We start from the raw sequence: 11,472 nt of genomic DNA on the forward strand, positions 1-11,472 counted from the left end.
GAGCTTCTCAATATTTTAGTAACCAGCATGGCTGTACCAGTGCAAACAGACTGGATATCAACCGCTGAGGTGGGAGCTCCTCCTCCCCAGGTCCCCGTAGAGGGCTCCTGGTGTGGGAGCTGACTCTGTCACCCTTCAGCACTCCATGCGACCTGTACTGTGGGGATAGAGCCCAGCCTCCTTCCTGAGCCTTGAGCCGAGGTATTGGAGGCTCTTGGAATCCCACACTCAGGTCTCCTCAAGGCTGGCTGTAGTCTCCTGGCTCTCAGGCACCTTCCAGGGGCAGCCTGGGGCAGCTGCTGCCAGCGGGCACCAACAGACTTTTATGCAAGACACAGGTGGGTGTTTCCCTGTGGGTTTGATGGAGGGGCATGTTCTCTGTCTATAGGTGTCATACCACCCAAGAAGCCCCACCACTGGATGGGGTATAGGACAAAAGAAGAGACTTTTTTCATGTATCCTCTCATTTCAAGAATAGGTTTAGCAAGTACCTGAAATTCCTGAATGGAGCCCCATATTTTAGATACCTCCAAAAGAGGTCATTCTTCATCGTCTCTTGGTCTACATTATTTTACTAAAATGCTCTGGTTGGTTTTACTTAGCTCCATGCTTCTGGAAGATAGATTAGGAGAGGCTTTGGATACAGTCCTGGGTCTAAATTCCAGCTCCGTGGGCTGCAGACCAGTCACTTCCCTCTCTGAGGCGAAGTGTGCCTCATACAGTGCCTGCCTCATAGGCTGGTCAGGGACGAACGAGATGAAGACATGTTTGATAGATGCTCTTCTTATACACTGAGCACAAGATCGAGAAGAAAAACTTTTAGTCTCTGTTTGGGGTAGGAACTGGTGGTGTTATTCCAGTTTACCAACTTAGGTATTTCTACAATAGATCCTTTTTGTTCACTCAAGCTGACTAAAAAACAGACAAAAAGTGAATTTAGAGGTCAAAATGTAAGCTCTGCACAGACTTCGAGCCAACTCATAAGAACTCAGAATTCTCCATATTGAATGCAGATAACAAACCTCCTTTCCCCAGGAAAATAGCTAGCATAGATTAATTCATTAATATTTACATTTAAGATTATTTATTTGAGAGAGAGAGGAGAGACAGCGAGAGCACAGGCCAGGGGAGGGGAAGAGGGAGAGGGAGAAGCAGGCTTCCCGCTGAGCAGGGAGCCCAATGCAGGGCTTGATCCCAGGACCCTGAGATCATGACCCTAACTGAAGTCAAACACTTAACCAACTGAGCCACTCAGGCTAACTAGCTAATATCTGTCTCAATTATAATAAATGCAATTTCAATTATCAAGATAATATTTACATCAACATTAAAAGATGAAAACAACCATAATATTTTCTCCAATTGCCTTGACATATATGCAAAGAAAAACTAGATATTGAGCATTTGAAAAAAATAAACGTCGCTTTTGCCCACTTTACTAACTTTCTTTTCTTTAAAATAATTATGGAATCACTGGGGCTTAAGCAGTGAAAGGCAAGGCCTAAAACAAAAATCCTGACCCTTCCACTCTTGTTTACGCAAGTGAACATTCTCTGATTTCAGTCCCAGAAATCAATCAAGGAATAAGTCCTTAGGCAGAGTCCCATTCTGCATTTTCAATAGGAGTTTTAGAAGCTACAGATTCTGTGAGTACTGTGAAACCATTAAGACCATTAAGAAAGACGAATTCTTCTAGGATTCTAACTCTTATGTTTTGACATGTATATCCAACTGCCTACTTAAACATCTCCATGTGATGTCTGTCTACCAGACAGCTCAGACCCAACAAATCCCAAACTAAACTCTGTACCTCTCCCCTACCTCCACCTGCTCTACTTACAGCCTTCCAGTTGGATGCCATTTCCATTCTTCCTTTGCTTCTTTGGAGTCTTCCTTGACTCCTCTCTAATGCTTATTATTGTTCAATCGAACAGTTCTCCTGTGGCTCTACCTTCTAAAGAACCAGACTCTAATTATTCCTCACCACAGCCTATGCTGCCACCCTGGTCCAAGGCGCCATTGTCTCTCACGGGGGGATGGCAACAGTCTCCTAACTGGCCTTACCTTCTACTCTTGCTCTCCCACAGTTTATCCTCAATACGGTAGCCTGGGTGTAAAGCCAGATCATCACCTCTCCTCTGCTGAAGTTCTCCCAAAGCTCCCTCCTATAAAGGCTACCAGGCCCTCGGGAATCTCACCTTCCCCTTGTCTCCTCCTCACTCTGTCCTCATCACACTGGCTCCTGTTTTTCCTTGAATATGCCAGGTATGCTCCTGCCTCAAGGCCCTTGTGCTTTCCCCCAGGTATCTATCTGCAAGGCCAATTCTCTCACCTTGGCCAAGTCTTCACTCAAGGACCACCTTCTCCTTGACAGCCACCCTAACCACCACACCTAGATCCACACGCACCACTGCATTCCTGCTCCCCCTCACCCCGCTGTACTTCTTTTCCTACAGAACTTAGTACTTTCTAACCTTGTAGTCTACCACATTACATACTATTTATTAAATTTATTGTTATTGCCCCCATCCCCAACTAGAATGAAAGATCCACAGGGAAGATGCTCAATAATATTTCTGAATTAAGGGAAAATGCCCTCCCCACAAAAAGGGCAACCCCCCCCAAAAAACACCATAAAACAACCAGTATCCAAAAAGGGCCTTATAATCTCCAATAGGACCCACATATTATATATCATTTTCTTCTTTTTATAATGCTTATGGCTTTAGGAGGAGTGACAAAGAAGTAGGACCAACACTGAGGAGAGGCTGCTGTTTGCCTAGGAATGACCCTTAAGAGTGGCATTACAGGGGAGAGGGAGATCACCACACTCTGAGCACAGGGACTTTGTCATAAAAGTCCTAAAACCTCCCTTTTATCTGGGAGCCACAGAGATCAGACTCAAAATGACTGGCCCACATTACAAATTCACAAGAGGCTGCTGGGCACACTAGAATTCACAAATACTGTCATTTCTTTCCAGTGGCCATGTCCACTCTCCAGAATATACTCTTTTGAAGTAGTAGTACTCAGGAAGCTGAATTAGTGTGCAGAAAGTGGTGTAGGGATCTTGGAATCAGGGCTAAGGATGGGTAAGCCTCTTGAGGGCTCCTTAATTTGGGCCATGGTAAGCCCTGGTCTTCATCCAAACTTCACAAGAGACAACCCCTCTCAATCCATATTCATGTCCACACAGTTCAGGGACCCTCTTCCTGGCCAATCCTGGGCAACCACTGGGAAGTTTTCCTTTCTGTATTTTGCTCTATGGGGATTGTCATGGTTCACTGCACACAAACTTTCTCCAGGTAGGATGGATTAGGTGTTTACTTATCTATACTCTCCGTGCTATAATACCTACATTATACTTATCTATATACTATCTGTATTCTGTGCTGTTTTCCAGGAATTACACAAAGGTCACTTAGCTGGAGTTTGGGGAGTTCATAAGCCCCTTCGTTTCTTGATCTACTCTCACTTAGCATGAGTCTGGCCCTGTAGATGATGTCCCAGATTCCCAGTCCTTGAGCCTCTCATCATTGCAGCTGGTGACCCATGCTGGAGTCAGGAGCCTTGGTCTATGCTCACTATGCTTGCTAATTAGCTATTTTGACAAAGACAAGTCACCTCTAACCTTTCTGAGCCTCAGCTTCCAAATCTAAAAATGAGAAGACTGGACTCTTGAAGGTCCCTTCTATTTGGAAAAACCTAAGATTCTATTCCTCACCTACCTCTTTAAGTTTTAAATAATGACAACAGCATCTGAAAGCCTCTTTTCCTAAACTTTTCCCAAGGCCAGATGTTCCTGGCACCGAATTAAGAGAAAAAAAATAGTTTTTGAATAACCCAGCATTTTTGTCTTTCAGAGCAAATTAACCTCTGGCCTTTTCAATTCCTTTTCCCCTACTGCTACCTCCTTATGAATCCTTAAAAGAAGTTTTTAAAAAGTAAACTATCGACTCTTCCTGATTTGTCAGGATTTATCTTGTAACAACATTCCTTTTTTTTTCCCCCAAGTTATTATTCCCGTATAAAACCTCTCCAACATTTTTATTCTGGGAACTGTGCTCATCAGCCTTGATTTGTCCCTGCTTTGCAGGAGGGTTATGGACTGCTCTGGGGAAGAGGCACGGAAAGCTGAGACGGGGCTGGAGGGGACAGCATGCTGTCCACACAGGTGAGCGGCGGCCTGACCTTTCACAGGGCGACGCACAAGGACTGGCAGGAGACGGAAGAGCAGAAGGGAGAGGAAATGCAGAGGGAAGGAGAGAAAAAGTGAAGGTACACGTTGGCTTTGAAAAGGTTTTAGGCAAAGCCCTGGTGGCAGCTCATCAAGAATGTTCATTTAGCGAAATGACTTCTGCAACTGGGACTTCGCTAAGGAGCCACACTGCAGTGAGAAGGCAGAGTTGGAACATGAGTCCCCTCCTTGAACAGCACCCTATGCAGCCGTCTGCGCAGCAAGCTGGCCAGGGACTGAGCCTCCCCTCTACTGCTCCCACGCCCAGTGTTCAGGACTCAGGGGGATCATGCTACAGGTCTTTAAAGCCTTTGAGGAAGACCAAATCTTCCTACAGCTGGCCTGGGAATCAAAGAAATCACCATTTAATAAATCAGTGATTTACAAACCATTAGCAAACTGTCCAAATGAATCTATATGCACAACCTCCTAGCCTAGAGTTAGCTGCATATTCCAAAGAATTGTAGGTTCCAAGATATCATCTAATGATTTTTAGTTGAGAAAATATATGCCCTAAAGAATTTTTACCCTATTAAAAAAAATATATATATATATTTGTATGTGTACATGCACATGTGTGTGCAAACATGTATACTACTACAAAAAAAAAAAACCTCTTTATTTTTAAGCCACACTAGGATTACAAAACAATACAATGCATGAGCTTAAAATATGACATATTATTAAAATCCAGACACAAACAAAAGTAGAAAGGAAACCTAATTCATACCAGAAAATATCAAAACAGACCAGACTCTGGTAAGCATCTAGCTAGTTACTGTCAAAGCAGTAACTTTTAATTAGTATTGAGAAATTACAGTGTTAGTGATGTATGAATACTTCCTAGTGGAATTGGCATAGTCATGTAAGCCAGGAATAGGGGCCTCTCTCCAATTATGCACCATATAAGGTTCCATTCAAGGACTCAACCTTTCCCAATTTACTATTTTTGAGGAAAAGCCTTCTTTGTCCTTTCATAAACAAACAAATGCAACCATTCTTGTCATTCTCTTGTCTAAATGCCTTTTTGGTGGGGAGGGAGACCCTAAGAGGCTTTTTTGGGGGGAAATAGCAAGAACTTTCTAACTGATGAAGAAAATGGAAGGAAATTGAAAGGGCAGAATGAGGGGCGCCTCGGTGGCTCAGTCGGTTGAGTGACCGACTCTTGGTTTTGGTTCAGGTCATGACCTCGGGGTCATGAGATCGCGCCCCTCCCCCCACCCCTACCTCCCCACCCCCCTACCCCCAGGGCTCTGCACTTAGGGTGGATTATGCTTGAGATTCTCTCTCCCCCCTCTGTTCCTCCCCCTGCACACATGTGCGCACTCTCTCAAACAAATAAATGAATAAATAAAATCCTTAAAAAAGAAAGAAAGAAAGAAAGAAAGGCAGAGTGAAAAATCCACCAAACATACGAGGCAATCCCTTCCTCGGAAACGTCAGAGTACACACGAGCACTAATGATATTTTATTTAAAAGACAGCAGCTCCAGCCAAAGAAGAACCACAGAGCACTGTGTCAGGCTGTCCATCACATCTTCCCAAGCATTTCCTTACAAAAAATCTGTAATCTAAACAAACAGCATGGCCATGCCTCCAGAACAGTCTTACTGCTCTTGTTCCTTTTCCAGCACAACAGCTCAAGTCCTCTTTGGGTTCTTAGTACTCAGAAGAAAAATATAACATTTTGTTTGAAGCATTCATGAAGGAAAATGATAACCAACTTGTAATCTGAGGTATCTTCAAGTCTGTCGGTTTGGAAGGAGGGTGGTATAAGAAGACATAATTACTGGATGATTTTCAGAAAGTGTGTTTATTCCCGCATGAAGTCTGGTGTTAGTCATCAGAATTGAGAAGGCTTTTTCCTGAAGATTATGTAGCCAAAAAGTACAAATCCTGGAAGGAATAAACAGCACTACCCCATGCTATCTCTTCTCTTCCCTTTCATTTCCTTCCTTCATCCTTGTCAGCTCTTAAAAACTGAACCGCTTATCAGCTGAAAATGACTGAGATTTTGTGAAGCATTTCAGAGTCATGATAAAAATCATATTGTTGAAAAAAAAATCATATTATTGAAACTCATGGTCTTTTCCAAGGGTGTATACACCACAGGAGGCGACTGGCTCATGCGACTGGCTCATAGAAGATAATGTGGACATTAGAACCTGCACATACAATACTTTAAAAATCTATGGTTCCCTGATAGCTATAATATATAAAGAACTCCCACAACTCAACAACAAAAATCAAATAACCTCATTAAGAAAATGGACAAGGGGGGTGCCTGGGTGGCTCAGTCGTTAAGCGTCTGCCTTCAGCTCAGGTCATGATCTCAGGGTCCTGGGATCGAGACCCGCATCAGGCTCCCTGCTCAGCGGGAAGCCTGCTTCTCCCTCTCCCACTCCCCCTGCTTGTGTTCCCTCTCCCACTGTGTCTCTCTCTGTCAAACAAATAAATAAAATCTTTAAAAAAAAAAAAAAGAAAATGGACAAGAGACTTGAACAAACATTTCTCCAAAGAAGATATACAAATAGTCAACAAGCATAAAAAGATGCTCAACATCACTAATTGTTAGGGAAATGCGAATCAAAACTATGAGATACGGGGCCCCTGGGTGGCTTAGTCGGGTGAGCGTCTGCCTTTGGCTCATGGGCTCAGGTCATGATCCCGGAGTCCTGGGATCGAGTCCTGCATCAGGCTCCCTGCTTAGCAGGGAGTCTACTTCTCCCTCTGACCGTTCCCCCTCTCATGCTCTCTCTCTCTCAAACAAATAAAGAAATCTTAAAAAAAAAACACAAAAAACTATGAGATATCATCTTACACCCACTAGGATGGCTGCTATGAAAAAACAAACAAACCAGAAAATAACAAGTACCAACTAGGATGTGGAGAAAGTGGAACCCTTGCGCACTGCTGGTGGGAATGTAAAATGGTGTAGCTGCTATGGAAAACGGGATGGCAGTTCATCAAAAAATTTAAAACACAATTACCATATGATCCCTCCATATCCCTTTTGGGTATGTATACAAAAAAACTGAAAGCAGGGTCTCAAAGACATATTTCCACATCTAATTCACAGCAGCATGATTCACAATAGCCAGAGGTGGAAGCAGCCCAAACGTCATCTACAGTTGAATGGATAAAGAAAATGTGGTCTATCCATGTAACAGAATATTAGTCTCCGAAAGGAAGGACATTCTGACACCTGCTACAACACAGGGGAACCTTGAGGGCATGACACTAAGTGAAATAAAGCAGTCACAAGAAGACAGATACTCTATGACTCCACTTACCCGAGGTACTCAGAGTAGTCAAACTCAGAAACAGAGAATGGTGGTTGCCAGGGGCTGGGGTGGGGGAGGCAAAGAGGGAGGAGTGGCCTAATGGGTACAGAGTTCCCATCTACTGAACTACATACACATTCAATGGTTAAGATGGCGAATTTTATGTTATGTCTATTTCAACACAATTAAAAAAACAACAACTTGCAGCTCCCAGTATTTCCCAGTAGAATGGTGATGACAACTGTTAAGACTTCCCACGCATCCAGAAACATCTCTCTGAGAAGCCCGGAGAGCTGGGCCTCCAGACTTGGTGATGTCAACTCAAAATGACCAATGATGAATCCAACTGTAAAAGCTGCACTCATCAAAGTTTCATGCTTTATTTTCTTCTTCCCTACTGGCATGCATATGTTGTGTATCTCCCCACTGCATCCTTCTGAAGCTCAGACAACCCCATGATTTGCGGATGCCGCCTCTGAAGTGTTGCTCAACTACCTGGGATTCTGGGAACAAGAGGCCCGCCTCTATGTCAGGGTCCAGGAGAAGAGGACTTTGCAAAGTCAGCCTCCTTCCTCTTACTTAGAGAATTCAGTAACATGCCCACAAAGTCCTCCTTCCCCCTAAAATTCACTATGTTCTCTCCAGAGAAGAGGTGACCACTTATCTCTTTCTGCTCTTGACCTTCCAACTGAACTCAGTGCAACTTGGCAGTGATTCCTGTCTAAAAATTACAAGCTAGATTAATATTCAAGGTGCCCTCCACCATCCATCATGATTGACCACCCTGTGCCATCCCATGTCCTTTGTTTTCCAGATATACTTCCAGGTTTAGGGCCCAGAGGCACCATAAAATAACAACACTTTATAAACCTTCTCTTGTATCACAAACACAAAGGATCACAGTGAAGGTGGAAAGTTGGAGAAGGGGGTGAGAAACGGCCAGGGAGAGAACAGATGCCCCCAGAATAAATGGAAACAGTTTTTGGAAGGATGCATTAATAAAAGAGACATCAGATCCATCTGGAAAGTATTCTAACAAAATAAAAAAGCTATTCTCTACTATGTGCAGCAGATTACAAAACTCCCTGAACAACAAAGCTCTATGACCAACTGAAAAAACAAAACCGAAAGAGCTCCTTCTAGGGATGGCCAGCCACCACGAAGTTGGGAGCCTCTTTCTGGCGTCAGGGGCACGCCTGGTGCCACATGCAAGAAGCCCTTCCTGCTGCAGTGCCCCGCTGTGTGCGTGCGTGTCCTCCACGCGGTGATCGGAGCGAAGGGCTCCAAACACCAATGAAGTCCAACCTCTCCTCCACCGTGCCCCCTCCCCCATGGAAATGCCGCTGCTTCTCTCCGGGCCAGCGCAGGGCTTCTGAAACCCCTGGGGCTGAGATCTCCAACTTGGAAGCCACCCTTACTCTGTCAGCTTCCCCTCCATTTTCTTGGACAACATGGTCATAAAAAATGGAAAAAATGTGGCCATCTGAGGACCTAATCAACAATGATTCTTCTCTTTCATCACTGCCCTGGTTATTTTGCATTGCTGGGATATAAACAACACGTGAGCCCACTAACCCCTCACCCCTTCGTCGTTTGTTCAGTGCAGACACTTTAAAGGACGCTGGGCGGGCACGACGAGAGGGCACAAGAAGGCCCCAATCCCAACCTCTCTTTATTACTCCCCCCCACGACCTCTATCAACACTGGGACCCCGGAACACGGCCACAGAAGAAATCTAGTGTGTTTTCAAAAACATCCAGAAAGAGATTCAGCCACCTCTCTGGCTACCTGTTCCAGTGCTCGATAACGGTCTAAGAATGTATAACCTCCTCCCTCTAACTCAGATTTGAGACCTTCTCCTTTTTCATACAGGTCTGAAAGTAGCAGGCCGTTGTGTAAAAACCTTTTATTGACTTGAAGTTCTTTATCAGACTGTCCCTCGCTGGCCCGAGGATGAATAACCTTGGAGCATTTAGCTGTTTCTGGGCTCTAATTTCCAACGCTTTAACCATCCCTCTGGTTCTGCTCTAGACTCTTCAAATCTTCCTTCACACAGGAGGCACAGGCTGACGACCCAAGGTTCGAGTGATGGTCCCACTGCATGGCATCTTCAGGCCGTGTGCCGCTGGAACCCCGGGCCGCCCCGCGCTTGGCCTACACCAAGGTGCAGGCAGGGGACTTCCTCATCTCACATTCAAGCTGCCCCCCACCCCTTCTTCTCTACTCCTGCTTTATGTTAGAAGAAGGGAAGGGAAAAAAGGGAAGGAAGAAAGGAAGAGGGCAGAAAAAATACAAAAGGGAACTAAGAATTTATAAAAATATGAGAAATTATTTTAACAGGAAATACAAGCCAAAAGATTCGTTTTACCACATGAAAAGTATATAAGAACAACAAACTTTTGCATCCAGACTTGCAGCATGTTTTCACACACAATGTTTCAGTGTTTTCTACCGCCCTTTGAATGCCCGGCGAACGCCCTTGAACACAAGCTGATTTGTCCTGTTTCAGATTTGTGCTAATAGGTAAACGTGAGGGGAGGCTTAGCTGAATTCCAAGACATAAGTTATTTCATAAACATCTGAAGGTTTGTTTTTTAAAGGCAAAGAGGGAAGCAAGAGATTCTGAGAATTTCATTTTCACAATAATGGCTCCGTGCTTGTTCCTCTAACAAAGTGTGGTGCCCAGCTATGCCCCGGCTCTCACATCCAAAGCCAGAGCCAATTTCTTCACATTAGAAAAAGAGACAGCTTCAGGAGAGAGAACCAGTTAGGTCTTTTAGAGCGGCTCTGAAAGATTTTTCAGGGGGGATAGAAAGCACTAACCTGTGTTGTTTTAATCCGCCGAAAACGACAAGTTCTCAAGTTCCCCTGCAATCTTCTAGCGGGTTTCCTGTAAATGTCGCATGTGACATTATACTTCCTCCCTGCACCATCTCTGACGGCCTCCCTCAGCAGTCAGAGGCATGTGATAAGATCATCTCGTTGCTTGCTTCACACTGGAGTAACCTGCTTCCAAAGGAATCTTTGTCACCACGAAGGGGTCCCCCAGCTTGTTTTAGGCATCCCTGGGACACAGGTAAAGAGACGATTGGCCTGGGAGAAAGGCGGGGAAGAATGAGGTCTGGACTCCTGGCACCTGGAGCCCCGCAGGGGTCGGGGGCTAAGGGAGAGACAGGGACTATGGAGCCCCAGGGTCCCCCGTCATGGGGCTGGGGTAGCAGCTGAGAAACGGCAGGTTGCTCCCAGCACAGCCCCGGGTGCTCTGCTGTCATCTGGACAGGCCCCGGCACTGCCGCTCTCAGGACTGCCCAGGAGAGACCAGCCCTGGGCCATGGCGCTGCGCCCAGGAGGTCCCCAGGCTCCTCTCTGGAAGGCACCACCACGGAGAAGCACACCCAGGACTCAGCTCACATTTCTGGATCCTGCAGTGACAAGAGCCACTCACCCCAAATTTCCCTGGCCAGTCTCAAGTTCACATCCAGTCTATTCAGTCCTGGTATCAGACAGCGTGCCCTCATTCTTGGTTCAGCAAACAAAGCCACGTACACTCTGCCTCCCAGGTTAAATAACTGGCAGATATTCTTACCCCCACCCGCCCCCTGCCGCAATGGTCTCCAAAATATGCCAGGTTTTGGTTTCCCTGTGGGATGGTGGTGGTTTCTTGGAGGCATGCGAGCCCTGGCAGTGGGTGGCCTTGATGCTGGCCTGGCCGGAGCCCCAGTGTGTCCCTCTGTGCCTGCCGCAGAGGGGAGACAAGAAGAGCTGTTCCTAGCTTTCTTGTTCCTGCGGTCAGTGCCTTCCTCTCTCCTTTCACGATTCCGCTAGCTCTCTGGAGGTCCACACATAGGGAATTTGTGGAAGTAGGAAGCGGTGTGTGGGAGTAAAACCATGTCCTGGACTGAGAGGAATAGTCTGCAACTTGTACAACCTGACTCAGTGCAGAAACCCCAAA

The 11,472-nt window shown here is 45.5% G+C and overlaps 1 protein-coding gene across 2 annotated transcripts in view; it reads right to left on the reverse strand.

Annotated features, from left to right (window-relative positions):
* WIPF1 (WAS/WASL interacting protein family member 1) overlaps positions 1 to 10,444 on the reverse strand; it is a 78,061-nt gene extending 67,617 nt beyond the window's left edge. Inside the window, exon 1 of one of the 2 annotated variants that reach the window (XM_021703125.1) lies at positions 10,344 to 10,444. The gene's annotated coding sequence lies outside the window, so the exon portion shown is untranslated. The remainder of the gene's footprint in view (positions 1 to 10,343) is intronic. The other variant, XM_021703123.1, reaches the window with a different exon arrangement.
* Between the last annotated feature and the right edge of the window lie 1,028 nt (positions 10,445 to 11,472).

The sequence above is a fragment of the Neomonachus schauinslandi genome, chromosome 3, assembly GCF_002201575.2.
Source record: "Neomonachus schauinslandi chromosome 3, ASM220157v2, whole genome shotgun sequence".
Taxonomy (NCBI): Eukaryota; Metazoa; Chordata; class Mammalia; order Carnivora; family Phocidae; genus Neomonachus; species Neomonachus schauinslandi.